The following is a 20,819-nucleotide window of genomic DNA, read 5'->3' on the forward strand; positions in this document are numbered from 1 at the left end:
TAATCCCAGCACTCGGGAGGCAGAGGTAGGAGGATCGCCATGAGTTCAAGGCCACCCTGAGACTACATAGTGAATTCCAGGTCAGCCTGGGCTACAGTGAAACCCTACCTTGAAAAAACAAAACAAAAAAGAGTGAGATGGCCCAAGGCAGGGAGGATGCTTAAGCAAGGATGAAAAGAAAAGCCACCTCCCTGTATCAAGGCAGCAGATGCCGTTCAAAGTGATCAACTCCGAACGTATCTTGTTACTACAGGTGAGAAAAGAAGGCTCAAGCATGCCGAGATTCCTCCAGAATGTCAGACTACAGAGGACAGAATAGAGATTTGAACCACGTGTTTCTCCACAATGCTTGCATTCCCGCTTCCTGAAGCCTGCGTGCCCCAGATGTCTCCCCTGGGAAGCAGGAAGAACAGGGACCTGGGGGAATCTCTGGCGCAAAGCCAGACGTGGGGAGCCGTTGGATTTGTGGTCCAAATCCTGGGCTGAGTGAGCAGGTTGGGGCTGGAGACAGGTTGGGTTGGAGTGGTTCTGCCGCAGGCTGGGGGGTGCCTCTTGATGTGTAATAGAGGGGTGCACAAGCAGTTCTGAGCAGCCCAAGAGCAAGTGTTTGTAATATTCCCACCAAGCAGGAAAACCTGCAGCGTTAGAGATGGTGTTCAGCAGCAGATAACCAAGATCCTAAATGCTAACACTTAGCAAAAAAAAAAAAAAGCAAGCTGCAAGCCAGCTTCCTCTCAGGTACTGTGAAATCCAAATGTGGTCAGGGCTGGAGCAAACCAATAACTCCCAAGGACCAGCAGACTACAGATTCCTGTCTTTCTTTTCTGGCAAGGATTCCACATTCATGTTACCTCGTGACTGATCATAGGATGCCATTGGAGCTCCAACCATTGGAGTTGGAGTCTAGACAGGAGTGGAGGGAGGGAGACCTCTTTAATTCTTATTAAGTTTTTTTTCAAGGTAGGGTCTCGCTCTAGCCCAGGCTGACCTGGAACTCACTATGTAGGCTCTGGGTGGCCTTGAGCCTATCTCTGCCTCCCAAGTGCTAGAATTAAAAGTGTGAGCTACCACGCCTGGCTAAAAAATATATATCTTAAAATTTATTTGCAAGGAGAGGTGGATGGGAAATATGGCTGCACCAGGGTCTCTTGCCACAGCAAATGAACTCCAGAAGCATGTATCACTTTGTGCACTTAATTAGCATCATGTCATGGGAACTAAGGAATCGAACCTGGGCCATCAGGCTTTGCAAGCAAATGACATTAACTACTGAGCCATGTCTCCAGCTCTCTATTTTTATTTATTTATTTTTGGTGTGTGTGTGTGGGGGGGGGTTCGAGATAGGGTCTCACTCTCTAGTCCAAGCTGACCTGGAATTCACTCTGTAGTCTCAGGGTGGCCTCCAACTCACGGCGATCCTCCTACCTCTGCTTCCCGAGTGCTGGAATTAAAGGCGTGCATCTCCACACCCAGCTCCAGTCCTCTTTTAAGGGAGATATCTTAGACAATCACCCAAGAAGTGAAGCAATTTGGGCAGAACTGGTTATGGGGCCATCTCCGTGTGTGACAAGGGTGTGAGATGGACATATTGTGACTGGAATCTTCTTGCCCTGAACAGAGACCTGCTGGGGAGGAACAGGGATGATGGAACACAGGTGGGGGCTGGGGAAGACAGCTCAGTGGGTAAAGTGCTTGCCACAAAGCATGAGGACCTGAGTTCAGATCCCCAGTATGCACATAAAATTACAAATGCGGTGGCACTTACCTGTAATCCCAGTGCAGGAGAGGCAGAGACAGACGGGAAATCACTGGCTAGCTACTCTAGCTGAATCGGTGGGCTCTAGTTTGAGCGAGAGATCCTGTCTCAAAGAATCAGGTGAAGAGAGATTGAGGAAGACACCTCAATTGGTGTCATTGACCTCTGGCTTCTACATATGCATGGAGAGAGACAGAGAGAGAGACAGAGACAGAGAGAGAGAAAGAGAGAGAGAGAGAGGCTGTCTTCAGCTTGCTTCCTCCTTGTGGGTCAGGTGAAGAAACAGAGGCTGGAGGGAGAAAGAACTTGCCCAAGATAGCAATGAGAGCGAAGGGCCTTCCACACAGCATCTCTAAGGCGCATGCACCTTCCCAGGATTGTTGTTAGTAATTCCTCAGCCTTCTGGGTGCACCAAGTGCTGGGACAAAGACTTCTCCGCTTGCTTCGTGCAGTATTCAGTCTCATGGAAAGGGACTGGGGCTCCCCAGATCAGGGATCGCTCAGGGTCTCAGAGCTGCCATGTACTGAAGCGGCCTGCAAAAGCCAGCTTCAGGCTGGAGAGATGGCTTAGCGGTTAAATGCTTGCCTGTGAAGCCTAAGGACCCCAGTTCGAGGCTCGGTTCCCCAGGTCCCACGTTAGCCAGATGCACAAGGGGGCGCACGCGTCTGGAGTTCGTTTGCAGTGGCTGGAGGCCCTGGCGCGCCTGTTCTCTCTCTCTTTCTCTGTCTTTGTCTGCCACTCTCAAATAAATAAATAAAAATAAACAACAAAAATTTTTTTTAAAGCCAGCTTCCCAGCCAGTTAGTGCCTGTGATTAAAATGAACCCCCTCCAACAAACTGCTGAGTGAGTGAGAGTGGGTTGTTCTTGGGGTGCTGCAAGGTCAAGTGTGACTAGGGGCTGCCCCAAACAGACAGACGGTAAGTCTGGCCTACCGAGGGACAATGGGCCCGCCCACCTGGCCAGCCTCCCTCTTTCCCTGGCTTCCTCATTCCAGCCAATTACTCCTAATGGAGTGATATGAAATGTAACTAACTTGGGGAAATATCTGTATACTTTAATTAAATCAGTTCGCAATTAGCCATCTGAGTAATGAAGCTAAGGTGTTTTATCTCCCCGTGAGCTGGGAAGGGGGGACACCGAGAGCAGAAGGGAGTGAGTGGCTAGCATGGCTCTGCAGCCTGAGCCCCTAGGGGACACGGAGGTAGGTTCTCCAAGCCCCAGGAGAGGGTTTGGCCCAAATTTACTATGATTAAATAAATACGGCACCTCTGAGATGAGCTACTAATTTGCAGAGCTAAATTTTTAATGGCTACAACATGTTTTCTTATTAAAGGAATCCCGGGGCCTTTAATCCAAACACTTCCCGGCTAAGGGCTAACAGTCACACATGTTCACTGGGTGGCCCCCCCAGTTCCCAGTGGCAAATGCCGGGCAGGGCAGGTCGGCCTGTGTCCAGCAGGGGGCTCTCCTGAGGGGCTGTGGCTGGGCAAGATCGGGGCCAGGGAAAGGAAGGAGGGTAGCAAGTACTAAACAATTAAGTCATATTTCTTTGCAACGCATTTTCAAATCCCATGTTTGAAATGTATGATAAAATTTCAAAAATTTAAAATAAAACCAAGGGCTAGCAAGCAGTCTATGTCATAGAACATGTATGTCTGAGGAAAAATTGGCAATCATGATCGTTATGCATTTATTTATTTTTGAGGTACTCTAAGCTCAAGTTGACTTGAAACTCACTCTGTAGTTTCAGACTGGCCTCGAACTCACAGCTGTCCTCCTACCTCTGCCTCCCAAGTGCTGGGATTCAAGGTGTGTGTCACCACACCCGGCTAATACTGATCTTTCTGTTGTTTAAAATTTTTTGTTTGTTTGTCTTTGTCTTTTGAGACAGGATAGGGTGTAGTACAAGATGACCATAAACTTGCTATGTAGCCAAAGTTGACCTTGAACTCCTGATACTTCTGCCTCTTAATTTCTCAGTGCTGGGATTACAGGTGTGTACCACCATGCCTGGTTCTAAAATGTTGATACCTTAGTCATACTAGCTAATTTTGTATTATCTTTTATTTATTATTTATTATTATTATTTTTGGTTTTTTGAGGTAGTCTCACTCGAGTTAGCCCAGGCTGACCTGGAATTCACTATGTCGTCTCAGGGTGGCCTCGAACTCATGGCAATCGTCCTACGTCTGCCTCCCTAGTGCTGGGATTAAAGGTGTGCGCCACCACACCTGGCTTTATTTTTACTTTTTAAAAATGCACTTAAGGGGGCTGGAGAGATGGCTTAGCGGTTAAGCGCTTGCCTGTGAAGCCTAAGGACCCCAGTTCAAGGCTCGGTTCCCCAGGTCCCACGTTAGCCAGATGCACAAGGGGGCGCACGCGTCTGGAGTTCGTTTGCAGCGGCTGGAAGCCCTGGCGCGCCCATTCTCTCTCTCTCCCTCTATCTGTCTTTCTCTCTATGTCTGTCACTCTCAAATAAATAAATTAATAAAAAATTTTTTAAAAAATGCACTTAAGGGGCTGTCAAGATGGCTTAGCAGTTAAAGGCACTTGCTTGCAAAGCCTACTGGCCTAGGTTCAGTTCTCCAGCCACTCATGTAAAGCTGAACCCCCAAAACGTACAAGGGTCTGGTGTTCCCTTAGGTCCTAGCATGCCGCCCTCATGCCCCCAAATACATAAATAATAAATAAATAAATTGCATTAAAACACTTTCTCCTCGTTGCTGAGAGTTCGGCATCCCCATGAACGAGTTTTACTCATTTAGCTGTAGCCCCTGGACCACCAGCTGGGTGGCCCCTGACAGCCAGTGACTTCTCTGGGAAGTGCCCCTCCGGTACCCAGCTGGATTCCCGGGGCTCTACGGAGGCTGATATGTGTGAGTGGCATGTGCAGCAATGCCAAACCTGCAGTGTGGCCTCAGGCCAGGTGCCTTGCTGAGGCCAATCCCTGAAGTGCATTCCGCTTTAACAGTCTGGGGCTCCCCGGTCAGCCGGCCCAACAGGAAAATGGCTCAAGCTCTGGTTCAGTGAGGGACTGTCTCGGGGAAATCAGGAGAAGAGCAACGGAGGACACTCGACGTTCCCCCCCGTCCTCCACATGCGTGTGCACAAGATGTGTGCATGTGCATACACACATGCACACACAGAACATGCACATATACTACACTCACATGCACGCATTAAAAAAAAAAGACATGGGCAGAAGTTATTGGCTGAGGCAGATGATGTCCTTTTTGTTTCTGGTGTGGTCATGCGTGTGTTATGTATGTGATTACACATGCTTGTATGCAGGTACACATACATGTGTGCGTGTGCACGTGGAAGCCAGAGGGGAATATTGAGTGTTCACTTGTCGTTTCTCCACTTTATTTATTTAGGAGGAGATTGAGAGGGAGAGAGAGAGAGAGAGAGAGAGTGTATGGCTGCATCAGGGCCTCTTGGATTGCAAAGGAACTCCGCACACATGTGCCACTTTGTGTATCTGGCTTTTCATGGGTATTAGGGAATTGAACCCCAGGCTATCAGGATTTGCATGCAAGTAAGTGCCTTTAACTGCTAGGACATCTCCCCAGTCCCTCACTTTCTTTTTTTTAAAAAAAATTTGTTTATTTTTATTTATTGAAAGCGACAGAGAGAGAGAGAGAGAATGAGAATGAATGGGTGTGCCAGGACCTCCAGCCACTGCAAATGAACTCCAGATGCATGTGCCAATTTGTGCATCTGGCTTAAATGGGTCCTGGGGAATCAAGCCTGGAACCGGGATCCTTAGGCTTCATAGGAAACGCTTAACTGCTAAGCCATCTCCAGCTCTCCCTCACCTTGTTTTTTTATGAGACAGGTTCTCATGGAGCCTGGACTTAACCACTTAGATGAACTAGCCAGCAAGTCCTGGGGTTCCTGCTGTCTCCACCTCCCCCAGCACTGGGATTATAAACTCAGATCACTAAGCCCAGCATTTCCTGTGTGTGCCAGAGAGCCAGACTCAGGTCCTCATTCTTGTACAGTGAGTGCTTTACACAGGAGCCATGTCCCTAGCCCAGATGATGTCCTTTTGTCCCTTCCTCACTCTTGGCTTTGTTCCTTATCACCCCCTGGCCACCTGATCTTCAAGAGCAACTCCCACACCTCTTTGTTCCATTGACTTGCTTGTGGCCTTTGTCAATCTCACAACATGATATTATGGTTTTTTTAAATTAAATTAAATTTTTTATTTATTTGAAAGAGAATGGGCATGCCAGGGCCTCCCACCACTACAAATAAACTCCAGATGCATGCACCGCCTTGTGCATCTGTCTTATGTGGGTCCTGGGGGATTGAACCTGATCCTTTGGCTTTGCAGGCAAGTGCCTTAACTACTAAGTCATCTCTTCAGCCCTTATTTTATTTTTAAATATGTATTTATTTATTTGAGAGAAAGAAAGAGAAAGAGAGAAAGGGAGAGAGGTGGGGGGAGAGAGAGGAGGTGGGGGGATAGACAGAGAATGGGTATGCCAGGGCCTCTAGTCACTGCAAACAAACTCCAGACACATGTGCCAATTTATGCAGCTGGTTTTACATGGGCACTGGGGAATAGAAGCCAGGCTGACAGGTAGAGAAACATTTTTGAACCCAAGAGTGGATGTCTCTTGCCATGGTAGATGTACAAATTTCTCATAAGGGATCCTTTAGGAAATATCTTTCATGACAAGTTTCACAGGCAGTGCCGGACAAAAGCGGGCTGAGGTCTCACCACAGCTGTCCTGCAGTACCTTCCTTCGTGTGAGTCTTCCCCCTTCCGTTTTTTGAGACAAGATGGCATCACTTCTTCTTCTTCTTCTTCTTCTTCTTATTATTATTATTTGAGATAGAGTCTCACTGCAGCACAGGCTGACCTGGAACTCACTCTGTAGTCCTAGGTTGGCCTCAAACTCACAGCGACCCTCCTCCCTCTGCCTCCAGAGTGTTGGGATTACAGGTGTGCACCACCACATTCAGCTAAGACAGGCTATCTAGCATGTAGCCCAGGCTGATCTCAAACTCAATATGTAGCCAAGGGTGACCGCGAACTCCCAATCTCCCTGTCTCTGTTTTCCTAGAGCTGGGATTACAGGCGTGTGCCATTGTACTCTGTATGGTCCTGGAAATCAAATCCAGGACTTTGTGTAATGTCAGGCAGGTACTGTACCAACTGGGGTCCAACTCCAGTGAAAATCTTCCCCATATTGACAGAGAGCATCCCGAACCCTCCAGTCACTACTACAGCCTGTCTCACATAGCGATCGCGGCTGATGGACACATAGAAGTATAGCAGCTGGCCGGGCGTGGTGGCGCACACCTTTAATCCCAGCCCTCAGAAGGCAGAGGTAGGAGGATCACTGTGAGTTCGAGGCCAGCCTGGGATTAATTACAGAGCGAGTTCCCGGTCAGCCCAGGCTAGAGTGAGACCCTGCCTCTGAACAACAAAACAAAACCTCTTCTCAAGAAGTTCACCAGCTAGCAGGCTCTCACACAGTTTCAAGCACGGACTCCATCTGCCCCCATGTCACGTCCCAGCCGCCTCGGTCTCTTACCCGAGTCCGCAAGCCGCAGGCTGGCCTGCCCCAGAGTGAGTCTCGGCTTCCAACGTGATAGAGATCTTCTGGGCACCACTTTTAGCCGCTCACACAAAATGAGCCAACACTTTGTTTCCTCAGCAGACCGCAGATCTGTTTGCAGGAATGAGCCACCAGGATTTGAACTAAGCACCTGCTGTCAAGTCAAACGCCCCTGTCCTGTGCTCACGCCGTTAGTTGCTGGGCCCTAAATGGTGAACCTTGTGCCTTTGGTCTGTTCAATTTCACCTTATTGCATCCAGCCTGTCTTTTTTGTAGCCCATTAGACACTTGTTGCAATCCAGGTTTTTGTCACTCAAGTGCTTCTGCCGATGCCTAGAAGTGCAGAAAGTCTGCTTCCAGCGCCTCCACTGAAGGCATTAAGAAAGCAGAGAGCAGACCCGCTGCACCGTTTCACCAGAGACCTCCCTCCAGTAAGCGCTCCACATTGCGGGTGTGGGCTGATTAGCCAGCTGTGGTTCTGGGCATACAAGTGTCGCCTGGTCTCTTCTTCAAAAAGTTAAGGAGAGAGACTCAACCAAATGCTTAGCAGAAATGACAATGTAATAGAGGTCACCATTTTCTCCCTCCCTCCTTCTCTCCCTCTCTCCATCTTTCCTTTCTTCCTTTTTGGCTTTTTGAGGTAGGGTCTCACTCAATCCCAGGCTGACCCGGAATTCACTCTACAAGAAGGCACCACCTGGGCTGGAGAGATGGCTTAGCGTTTAAGCGCTTGCCTGTGAAGACTAAGGACCCTGGTTCGAGGCTCGATTCTCCAGGACCCACGTTAGCCAGATGCACAAGGGGGCGCACGCGTCTGGAGTTCGTTTGCAGTGGCTGGAAGCCCTGGCGCGCCCATTCTCTCTCTATCTGTCTCTCTCTCTCCCTCTCTCAAATAAATAAATAAATAAAAATAAACAAAAACAAAACAAAAAAAGAAGGCACTACCTTTGCAGGTCCCTCCAGTAGCCGGTAGGAGGTCCTGCGCCCTCCAGAGGCAGCAGGAGGAAGTGCAGCTATGGAAGAAGCCAGGCCAGGACTTGTCGGGGAAGGGTGGGCCAGGAACAGAGCCACCAGAGGTTTTCCATGGCAGAAAAACATGGTACTAGTAAAAGAACAAATAAAACATGGTACTAGTAAAATGAGCTGGAATGTTTGGTCTCATATCGGGATGTAGGTCAGCAGAGAAAATGGTCAATTGAGTATAGCTGGGAAGGATGGAAGCCTGAAGCCGGGGTCTGGTGTCAGAATGTGCACGTGACATCGCACAGCACTGTTTCTGGGGCGCAAGAGGGTGTGGCAGCAGTCAGAGTCGGTGAGGCCTCCTCAGAGATACGACTCTTGCCATCACTCAAGGAGCCTTTTCAATACAGATATGTCTGGAGTCCTGGCTAATTGCCCTTAATGCATCACGCTTGCAAATCTCATCATGACCACCAGGGGGCAGGAATTCATTTAACTGGTACAGGTTAGATTCTCTCCAACCTGTCACGGGGTGGTTAATGCTTAGCATAGCTCATTCAATTTCCAAGAATATGCCAACCTGATATATAGATGTTTGGTTTTTCAAGGTAGAGTTTCACTCTAGCCCAGGTTGACCTAGAATTCACCATGTAGTCTCAGGGTGGCCGTGAACTCATGGCAATTCTACCTCTGCTTCCCAAGTGCTTGGGATTAAAGGTGTGCACCACCACACCCGATCCATTTTATTTTAATTTTTTTATTGACAACTTCCATACTTAGACACAATGTCCCCTGATCACAATTCCCTCCTGTCAGCCTTCTATGTCTCCCTCCTATGTTCCTCACCACCGATCTCCTTCTCTCCAACAAGTTCCTGTTCTGTTTTCATGTAATCATTTCTCCCCTCATAGAATGCAGGTCTTGTTCCGGTGGCATCAGCCACTGTGAGGTCATGAGCACGATGTGCTGTTTGCGTCTGGAAGACAGCACTCTAAAGCACTCCTTCCCATCTTTGGCTCTTACATTCTTCCTGCCACTTCTTCTGAATGGTCCCTGAGCCTTGGAAGGTGAGATCGAGATGTCTCATTTAGTGCTGAACACTCCTCTGGCTTATCACTTTTTCTGAGTACTTTGGTGAGTTTTGAATCAGCCCAGTGGTCACCGCCATCTGAAAAGAGAAGTGTCTCTAACCAAAAGTGAGAATAGTATTAATAGATGGGCATAAACATAAATAGTTAGAAGGCAGTTTGGTGGCTATACTATATCCATTTGGCTAAACAACAGCAGTCACTTCCTCTTGGTATGGCAGTCTGTTTCTTTAATTATTTTTATTTATATTAATTTATTTGAGAGACAGAAAGAGGAAGAAGAGTGAGAGAGGGAAAGAGAAAGACTGGGCATGCCATGGTCACTACAAACAAACTCCAGATGTATGTGCCACTTTATGCATCTGGCTTATGTGGGTCCTGGGGAATCAAACCTAGGTCCTTTGGCTTTGCAGGCAAGCACCTTAGTCTCTAAGCCATCTCACCAGCCCTGGCAATCTATTTTAATGTTTGTAAAGTCACAATAGCCATGGTCAATTCCAGGCGGGGAGAACCATTTTGGGGAATTTCAGTGCTGCAGGGGAAACGAAGGAGAAAGAGCTGTGGAAAGAGATGAAATGTAACTGTGCGTGGCAGATACCCAAGCTGCTCTGAGTACTGCTCCTCATCCAGCGATCCTGAAAGTTGGGCCCCTGAACCCCAAGCTATGCTTGGTGTCTTGGGAAATAGACTTTCCTACCCCATGCCTTTTCCAAAAATTTTGCAGCTGTGGTAGAATGCACATATTAAAATTTACCATCATGCCCAGCCAACTGAAAGCTGGGAAAAGCTGCACTGCATGCAGTATTGTGGAGGCAGAAGTCATCAGCAGTGAAAACAGTGGACGCTGGAAGCCTCAAGTTTGGCCAGGCAGGCCAAATGACTGAATGAGTGCAATAGTGGCATGTCTGCTCTGGGGGAAACCAACTGCTCTCTAATACTGAAGGCCCACTCTATGGGAAGGAACACATGCCTGGTACTGAAAACCTAGTCAAAAGCCTGTGGCAGGGGAGGTCATGACCCTTAGGGGTATAAAGCCCTTTCTTAATCTGGATAAATGCATATGTTACTCTCACCAAATTGCCCTGAAAGCACTACCCTTAATGTGTATACTCATTTATTAATGCTACTCTCTCTTCTGGTTAGAGAAGCTTCTCTTTTCAGATGGCAGTGACCACTGGGATGACCCAAAAGGCACCGAGAAGAAGGGACAGAGGAGTGTCCAGCACTGAAACATCTCACACCCTCTAAGGCTTAGGGTCCATTGCAAAAGAGGTGGCAGAAATAATGTAAGAGCCAAAGGAAGGGTACCACTCCTTACATACAACTGTCCGGACAGAATTTGGCCTCTATATCCAAGACCTCTCAGTGCCTAGCAACATCTATACAAAACCCTCATAATAGAAAAAGATGATGACATCAAATTAAAAGAGAGACTGATTGAGAGGGAGGGAGGGGAGATGATGGAGAGCAGAGTTATGAAGGGGAAAGTGGGGGAGGGGAGGGAAATACCATGGTTTGTTGTCTGTAAGTATAGAAGTTGTCAATATATATATATATATATATTTTAAAAATTACCATCATAACCATTTTAAATTTAATTTAATTTATTTGAGAGATAGAAAGAGGGAGAGAGAGAGAGAAAGAGAGAGAGAGAGAGAGAGAGAGAGAGGAGAAAATGGGTGTACTAGGACCTTCAGTCACTGTGAATGAACTCCAGGCACATGTGCCACCTTGTGCATCTGGCTTATGTGGGTCCTGGGGGATCGAACCTGGGTCCTTTGGCTTTGCAGTCAAACATCTTAACTGCTAAGCCATTTCTCCAGGTCCCATCCTAACCATTTTAGAGCATGCAGCTCAGTGGTATTAAGAAATCTCCATTGCTGTGCAACTAGTACCACTATCCACCTCTAGAACTTTCTCATGTTTCCACAGTTGAAACTCTGAGTCCATTAAACACCAGCTACTTCCACCTCTCCCCAGCCCCTGGCATTCACTGTGAGCTTCCTGTCTGCATGGAGTCAAGTATCATAGGTACCTCACAGAAGTGCAACCATACAGTCTTTCTCTGTGCATGTGTCTAGCTCGATGTCTACTCAAATCTCACCCATCGTATCTGTTACCTTCTTGCTTCTGGAACAAAACACCCAACCGGGGAAAGCGAGTGGAAAGAAAGGGTTTATTTTGGCTTACAGTTTCAAGGGGGAAGTCTCATCATGGTGGGAAAGGCATGGCAAGAGCAGATAGCTGGTTTTACATCTTCACATCAGCCAGGATGGAGGAAGTAGAGTGAGCCAGTAGCCACCTCCCCCGCACAGTGGCATGGGTCCTTCAGCAAGGCTGCACCTCCTTGAGGTTCCACAATCTTCACTAACAGCGCCAACCAACTGGGGATCAAGAATTCAAACACATGGAGTCTATGGGGGAAGTTTTATATTTAAACTACCACATCCATGTTCACTAGGTTTTAGAATGTCCTTTCTTTCTTTTCTTTTTTTTCAAGCTAGGGTCTCACTCTAGCTCAGGCTGAACTGGAATTCACTATGTAGTCTCAGGGTGGCCTCGAACTCACGGTAATCCTCCTATCTCTGCCTCTCTATTCTGGGATTAAAGGCGTGCGTCTCCATACCCAGCTGTCCTTTCTTTTTTTTTTTTTATTTTTTTTGGTTTTTTGAGGTAGGGTCTCACTGTAGCCCAGGCTGACCTGGAATTTACTATGCAGTCTCAGGGTGGCCCCGAACTCATGGAGATCCTCCTACCTCTGCCTCCCAAGGGCTGGGATTAAAGGCATGCGCCACCACGCCTGGCTGTCCTTTCTTTTTAAGGCATAGTAATATTTCATCATGTATACCTGTATCATCTAACTTGCCCTACATCTATCTGTCTTTCATCGATCTCACATTGTTCATCTATCAATGGGCACTTGGGTTGCTCCCACCGAGGAATAGGAACAGAAAATATTGAGGGGGAATCCTTTCTCCACCTGGTCAAGAGGGCTTCCACCTGTCACCCTTTGCTTCTCTTTGTCACAAGCACCATCATCCTGAGCATGAATCATCCCTTCATATTTAATCTGAATCCTCCAAGGCTACATTTCTTCTGTGCAATGGAAGAGATAGGGTCCCAGAGAGTGACTTGGTGAGCCTTATTCTTTGTTCATGTGAACTTGGTCTTGGGGGAACTTGGGAGCCACAGTGAGGATTGTCAGGCATGGAGGGGAGAACACGCATCTGGAGGAATAGAAGTTCATGTAACCATCATCTCTTCCTACCCTAGTATCCTTTGGCTTTCTGCACAGAAACCTGTACTTGCAATTCCTCGAGTCTAACTGAGGGGGGCGATCTAGTACAGAGCAAAGCGCTCTTTGGGAACTAGAGGGCCAGGGTTTGAACCTTGCTCTTCTACTTAACTGGCCTGATGACGTGTTCCTTCTTTGAGACCCGCTTTAGAGTTCACAAGACTAGCAACCATCTCACTGAATCCTTGTCTTGTCCCTGAGATGTACAGATTTGGGCATAGGACCTAGACATTATGGATCCCATAGGTGTCCCCTTTCCTTCTCTCTCTCCTCTCCAACTCTTTCTCAGTTATTAGCTTTTTTTTTTTTTTTAAACGAGGTAGGGTCTCACTCTAGCCCAGGCTGTCATGGAACTCTCTGTAGTCTCAGGGTGGCCTTGAACTCTCAGCGATCCTTCTACATCTCCCGAGAGCTAGGATTAAAGGCATGCACCACCATGCCTGGCTTCAGTTACAAGCTTTTTTTTTTTTTTTTTGGTAAAGATTTTATTTTTGTTTATTTATTTATTAGAGACAGAGAGAGGGAGAGAGAGAAGGGGCAAGCCAGGTCCTCTAGCCACTGCAAACGAACTCCAGATGCATGTGCCACCATTGTGCATCTGGCTTACGTGGGACCTGGAGAATCGAACCTGGGTCCTTAAGGCTTCACAGGCAAGTGCCTTAACTGCTGAGCCATCTCTACAGCCCTCAGTTACTAGGTTTGATCAGGTTCCCCCAAGTTTTCTCCTCTCCCAGCTGCCAGGACAGACTTTGGGGGTGTCTCACTGGTGGTGGTTCCACACCTCATCGTTTGTGGTTGGATTCACCCAGACACATCTGTCGCTGGTGTCCCCACTTAAAGTGTGGCTGGAAGTTTGGGTGGTGGGAATTTAAACCACTTCCTACTGGAGCTGTTTCCAAGGCAAGGCATGAGCTCTTTGGGATTACAGACCCTTTATGTGGGAAGCTGGCCAGCCCACCCCAGACCTACCCCTACCCCTTCCTAGTCTGGCCTATTTTTTTTGGTTAGTCTGGCCTTTTGGTGAGCTGTTACAACCTTCATGTTACTTAACTATAGAGGACTTTGGGACACACGTGTGTGTGTGTGTGTGTGTGTGTGCGCGCGCGCGTGCACACGTGTGTGGGTGTTAATAGCAATTGGTGATAGATTCCTTTGGCGCCCACACATTCAATAGCACACACACACACACACACACACACACACACAAAAGGAGAGGGGGAGGGGAGCTGCTTTTTATGGGAGATAACATAACTGCTTGCAAGTTGGCTATTCATTGTATCTTTGGCATTTTATGTACTGCATTAGCGGAGGCAATTTCATGCATATGGATATAATGCATTAAGTGGAGGCATTTAAATATAGTGAAACTAATTTTATGATGATTAGTTGAAGGAAAACATTGCATTCGTATCATCTATATAGAAGCCAATTTGCATGAAAATGCCCAAAGTTGCTATGCCAACATTTTCTGTGCCGCTGGTCGGGGTCGTCTCCGAGTCAAGACTTTGTATTAAAAATCGGTCTCCGGTGCCCATGTCTTTTAATTCATTGCAAGCTGTAGGCCATTTGCTCACAAAGCGCTCGCAGTAAAACAAATGAATAGCTAAAATACTCATTTGCATGATTCCCATTTGAAAACGATTCCCCTGAAATTAAAAAAAAAAAAAAAAAGAAGAAGAAGAAGAAGCGTGTTACTCGGTTGTGAAGATGGATGGGCCGGCAAGGCGGGCAATTAATATTTTTCCGCGGTTCTCTTTAAAGCCCTCCCAAGACTGAGAACAGCACATGCCAGGCAAATTGGGCCCCGCCACCGTTTCCGGGCTTCGGCGGCGGCGGCGGTGGCAGCAGCTTGCCTCCACCGTCTTCCTTTATTGTCTCACTTACATTACGCAGTAATTAAAACTATTTACCACTCCTACTTATCCGCCATCTGCCACCACGGAAAGCTTCCTTTTCCTCCAGAAAGCTTTCTTAAAGTGCAGCGTGGAGCTGCCGGTGGAGGGGGGAGGCCAGGGGACCTCTGCCTGTCCCCGTCCACCTGTTCCCTCCAGGGACGGAATGGCTGCAGGAGGAGCTGGGTAAAGCTGAGGGCCTCAGCCGGCTTATGATGTCGCAACACGGTTTCCCTCCATCTTTGGGAGGAGCCTTGGCCCGGCTCTGGAGGGATCTATATATCTGGGTGGGGAGCCCAGGCCTGGATCCTCTCACTAAGTAACTCTGTCTGGGAGCTGTCACCAGGCAGCTCAGAGCCACTAATTCTGGCTGCACAGGTTGTCCACACTGGGCAAGCACGGATGTCTGGCACTCTGAGGACCTGTGGGCTGTGCTTACCCCGAGAGGGCGCCACCTTCTAACTCACACAAAAGCACTTGGCAGCCTAGCGGGGGACCCTGGATGAAGGAAGCCATTTTGAAAGCCACCAGTAACTGCCCTTTCCCCCCTGTGGCAGCCAAAGCCCCCCCCCCCCAGAGTTATTGTGTGCCCCACACAACTTCTACATTCAGATGTCATCCGTTGGCATTCCTACCAACCCCTGGGCCTAACCTCCAAAGCTGATGCTGTCTCCGTGTGACGGAGAAGCAGGCAGACATGATGGGGAGCAGTCAGTCCAGGGTGGGGGCCCAGGGCCTACGGGATCCAGCGGAAGACAAGCTCTGGGAGAACAGGGCAGTGGGCAAGAGGATTTGCTGAGCCAGGTGTGGTGGGCACACGCCTTGTCATCCCAGGACTTGAGAGGGAGAGGCAGGAAGGTCAGGGGTTCAAGGCCAGCCTCAGCCAAGTAGCGAGTTTGAGGCCAGCGTGGGCTCCGTGAGATGCTGCCGCAAACACACAACAAGAGCTGGGGAGGTAGCTCAGCGGATAAGGCGCTTACACGAGGGCCTGAGCGTGGCTCCCCAGAAATCACGTGAGGAAGGGACGGACAGCTTTCTGCTGAAGAGCCTGGCCAGGTTCCACACGCAGAGAGATGAGTTCACACCAGAGCTCTGCCCAGCCGTGGCACAGACCGACGCTCGGAGGTGGCCAGTCCCGCGCGTCCGACGTGATGACAGCCAAGTGTGGTGGTGTAAGCCTGTGATTCCCCAAAGGCTGAGGCAGGAGGATTGTGGATTTGAGACCAGCCTGGGAGGGCGTGGTAGAACTGTGGGAGCCACACATCAGGGTGTTTCCCCCAGCCACAGTGGGCCCCCCCAAACCGCCAGGCTCATTCTGGTTAACAGAATAGTGCGGTGGTTGTTCTGCAACTGTGGAAGACGCACACCCAAATGGAGGGAGGCAGGAACGGCCACAGCGGCACCTCCAATGCCTCCGGGAGGGGGACGCTCCCCCACGGGCCTCAGCCACTGTCGCAGTGGGCTCCCCCGGACAGGCCAGAGTCCCCGAGGTGGCCAGCCTGCTGCAAGTCCACTGACGCTGGAGCCTTGAATCCTGGGCTAGAATCTCCCTCTGCTAGCACCTGCCGTTTGCCTGCCAGTTAGTAAGGCTGCGGGATTTCAGTGCCCGCCAGTCGCCCTGCAGCAGGAGCAAGCACCCTCGGAACAGACGGAGCACTTCTGAGCAGAGAGGAGCACTTCCGGTTCAAGGTGACAGTTTGCTCTCCGTTTGTCCCCCACCCCCAATTACAACATAGTTGTGCAATTTGGAGTCAGATGTTGAAAATCTGAGCCTGGGGTCGCTGAGGAAGCCTGGCTTGATTATACCCACCACCCACACGGCCGAGGGAAGGTCTTGCATGAAGCCCGCAGTAACCACCGTCAACCTTTGTCACTGATCTGCACTCACAGCCCTCACCTCGCGGAGGGAAAGGGAGCAGGGTCAGGCTAGGGATGTGGCTCTGCGTTTGATTCCCCTAGCACAGCATAAGCCTGGCATGGTGGTGCACCCCTGAAATCCTAGCACATGGGGGGCGGTGATGGAGGCAGAAGTACAAGGTTATTCTCAGTTACATAGCAAGCTTCTAAGAAAAGAATGAGGGCTGGAGGGATGGCTTAGCGGTTAAGGCGCTTGCCTGCAAAGCCAAAGGGCCCAGGTTCGATTCTCCAGGTCCCACCTAAGCCGGATGCACAAGGGGGCGCACGCGTCTGGAGTTCGTTTGCAGTGGCTGGAGGCCCTGGTGCGTCCATTTTCTCTCAGTCTCTCTCTCTCTTGTCTCTAACAAGTAAATAAAGATAAAAGTTAAAAAAGAAAGAACGAGAGTAGGGAGTTTCTAGTCATTGAAGAAGACATTGGTCAAAGTAAACCAGGATATAGGAGTCTGTCAGGAAGGGGGGAGATGGACAGATAGTGCCCCCAAATCCATCCCCATGGAACCTTTCCCTGCTTCCTGGGTGAAGCCAGAGACTAGGGGGAAAGCCCACCACCCAGTCAGCAAGACCCAGCCAGGATCAATGCTGAATCAGAATAGAATCCCACTCAAGGAACGGTCTTGTTTCGCAGGGCCCAGAAAGAAAAGAAAAATTAACATAAGGAATCCATTTGAAGCAGGGAAAAAATATTTGTATGTAAAAGGAGATATTTTAGGCAGGAGTTGAATACCAAATGATTTTGGGTCTCTGTGGGGAGTGATGAGGCATAGCCACCCACAATTCTATATGCATGTAATATTATCATCGCACGCCTCGGAAAGCTTTTGAATCACAGAAATGCAGTTAGGGACCATTGTACAAAATAAACACCCCGCTCGGTATCTCCGCCTGCCCTAAGTTCCTTGATCTAGCGCGGCACCGCCAGATTTTTACGGCCCCGTAAATTAACGTGGTGCTGATTTGATTGAGCTAAATTAATAAGACTTGTGCTTTGTTGCGAAATAACTATTACAGTATGTTCTGAGGACGCACTGCCGATAAGGAAATTGCTGCCTTTAACAATCCCACTGAAGTTTCATGGAGGATTTCAAAACCGATTTTAATTAAAACAAAAGCCGATGTGTGGCAATAATGCGGGTGTTAAGGAGAGAAAATGTGGAATGTCTTTTTAAATCCATTTTAATATGTCTTAAGGACTGGATGATGGATGGGGTAAGTGCCAGCGGCTGACATGGAGCTGGGAAGCTGTCTGGGCTCCTCGCTGTGGTGACTTGGGCACCTCCAGCCCACCCGTGGGGCCTGTGCTGCTGCTGCCTGAGCCTCCTGAGATGGGACTGCATGGGAGGACAACGCTCTTCCAGAGAGCTCCAGCCACAGCCCAGACCTCCCCCCACCAGGTACCACTGAGAGCCGTGAAGGCGTCTTGAAATAAAAAAGCTGTGCCCCGAGGCTCCAGGAGCGCAGGGATTAGAGGAGAATGCCTGCAGTCAAGTAGCAGAGAGTTCCCCACCTGCATCTGGCTTATGTGGGTACTGGGGAATCGAACTTGGGTCCTTAGGCTTTGCAGGCAAGCGCCTTAACCACTAAGCCATCTCTCCAGCCCCTTTCCAAAGAGACAGTTTGTCCTTACTTGATATTGTAGTTTGGACTGTGCCCCAGAGGCTTGGTGGGATAGAGAATCTTCATTGTCAATCTGCCTGGGCTTTAAATCACCTAGGAGACTGGGGAGGCACACCATTGGCTAGGACTGTGAGAGCCTTTCCAGAGATGGCTATTGGTCATGAAGTATCTCACGTAATCAGTGGATTCACCCCTTGATGAGTGCATAATGTGATAGCATTACTGGGAAGGTATAGGAGGTGGGGCCCAGCGGAAGGGGTATGTCACTAGGGGATGTGTCTTGGGCACTATATCTCACCCTGAGCAATTCCTGTGTTCTTTTTTTTTTCAGAGGTAGGGTCTCTGTCTAGCTCAGGCTGACCTGGAATTCACTATGTAGTCACCATGTTTGGCTCTTTTTAAAAACATTTTTATGGGCTGGAGAGATGGTTTAGCGGTTAAGCACTTGCCTGTGAAGCCTAAGAACCCCGGTTCGAGGCTCGGTTCCCCAGGTCCCACGTTAGCCAGATGCACAAGGGGGCGCACGCGTCTGGAGTTCGTTTGCAGAGGCTGGAAGCCCTGGCGCGCCCATTCTCTCTCTCTCCCTCCCTCTGTCTTTCTCTCTGTGTCTGTCACTCTCAAATAAATAAATAAAAAATTTAAAAAAAAGATTAAAAACATTTTTATTTACTTGCAAGGAAAGAGAGTTAAAGAAACAGAGAATGGGTGTGCCGGGGCCTGCTGCAAACATACTCCAAAGACATGCCCCACCTTGTGCATCTGGCTTTACGTGGGTACTGGGGAATTGAACTCTGGTAGTTAGACTTGGTAGGCAAGCACCTTAACTACTGAGCTTCTCTCTAGCCTCTCAACTGTTTTTGAAAAGGCATTTCTTGCCGGGAATGGTGGCACGCGCCTTTAATCCCAGCACTTGGGAGGCAGGGGTAGGTGGATCGCTGTGAGTTCGAGGCCACCCTGAGATTACAGAGTGAATTCCAGGTCAGCCTGAGCTAGAGTGAGACCCTACCTCGAAAAACCAGAAAAGAAGAAAAAAATATTTATTAAAAGAAGTATAAATGGCCAATAAATACATGAGAAAATGTTCAACATCTTTAGCCGTCAGAGAAATGCAAATTAAAATTGTTTTGAGATTCCATCTCACCTTAGTCGAATGGCTATCATTAATGGAGCAAATGACAACACACGCCGGTGAGGACGTGGGAGAGAAGGAACCGTTATACACTGCTGGCAAGGGAGTCGAGCCATGGTTAAGGCGCTTGCCTGGGAAGCCCAAGGATCCAGGTTTAGTTTCCCAGTACCCATGTGTAGGAGTCGGCTTCAGGCGGCTGAGATGAACTTCCACACCAGGCACAGTTAAGGAGGAAGGGAATCATTGAAGGCGGAGGGGAAGTTCCATAATGGCAGGAGAAGCCGGCCTGTTTTTGTAGGTCTGCAGAGAGAGAGAAAAAGCCACAAGCCGCACCGGCACCATAAGCGAGCACACTCGGGAACTCCAGGCAAAGCTCAGGCCCTGACGTATCTTTAGACTGGAATTCCAGATCCAACCCCACACTTTAGAGCTGGGCCCTAGGACCCACCCACAGTGACACCTCCTCCAGCCAGGTGGCTGCAGATCTAAATGAGCAGCTTTAATAAAATCCTGGATATATTGGGGGCCATCCATTCAAACTACCACACCACGTAAGCCAGATGCACAAGGGGGCGCACGCATCTGGAGTTTGTTTGCAGTGGCTAGAGGCCCTGGTGCACCCATTCTGTCTCTCTCTCTCTCCCTCTTTCTCTGTCAAATAAATAAATACATAAAGAATAAAATATTAAAAAAGAGAAATGTCATAATGAAACCCATTGTTTTGCTGTTTCTTTGTGTATATTTGTGTAACATACATGTATTATGTTCATGTTTATATGTGTGAGTGCACATGTGTGCATCCATGTATAGAGATGTATGTAGAGGCCAGAGGTCAACATTGGGTGTCTTCCTCAGTCACCCTCCTTGAGTTTTCAATTTTTTGTTTGTTTGTTTTTTTTGAGGTAGGGTCTCACTGTAGCCCAGGCTGACCTGGAATTCATTATGTATTCTCGGGGTGGCCTTAAACTCACAGTGATCCTCCTACCTCTCCCTCCTGAGTTCTGGGATTAAAGGCATGCGCCACCACACCTGGCTTTGATTTCTTAAAATTTTTTCATTGACAACCTCTATGGGTATAAACAATAAACCATGATAATTCCCTCCCACCACCCCTATTATTCCCTCTACTCAATCCCCCCTCCACTGAACCCCTTCTTCCTTCCAACTGGTCTCTCTTCTGTTTTTATGTCATCATTTTTTTCGTCCTATTATGCAGGCTTTTTACATGGGCTTTGGGCATTGAACTCAAGGCCCTTATGCTTGCACAGCAAACCAGCCCTCTTACCTGCTGAGCCATCTCCCAGCCCCACAACTGTGTGTGTGTGTGTGTGTGTGTGTATGTGAAGGCCAGAGGAGAATTTCAGGTATTCCCTACATTGCTTAGCCATATGTTTCTTTGGAATGGAGTCTGTCACTGACTCTGGAACTTGTCAGAAAACTCAGTGATTCTCTGCTCTCTGTAAGACTAGAATTACAGGCATGCTTGGTCACAACCAGCTTTTTGTTGCTGTTGTTGTTAATGTGGTGTTGGAGAATCAAACTCAGGCATTCTCAGTTCTCTTCAGGGCCTCATATTTACACAAAAAGATGCT

Source organism: Jaculus jaculus, chromosome 10, assembly GCF_020740685.1.
Source record: "Jaculus jaculus isolate mJacJac1 chromosome 10, mJacJac1.mat.Y.cur, whole genome shotgun sequence".
NCBI classification, from domain to species: domain Eukaryota; kingdom Metazoa; phylum Chordata; class Mammalia; order Rodentia; family Dipodidae; genus Jaculus; species Jaculus jaculus.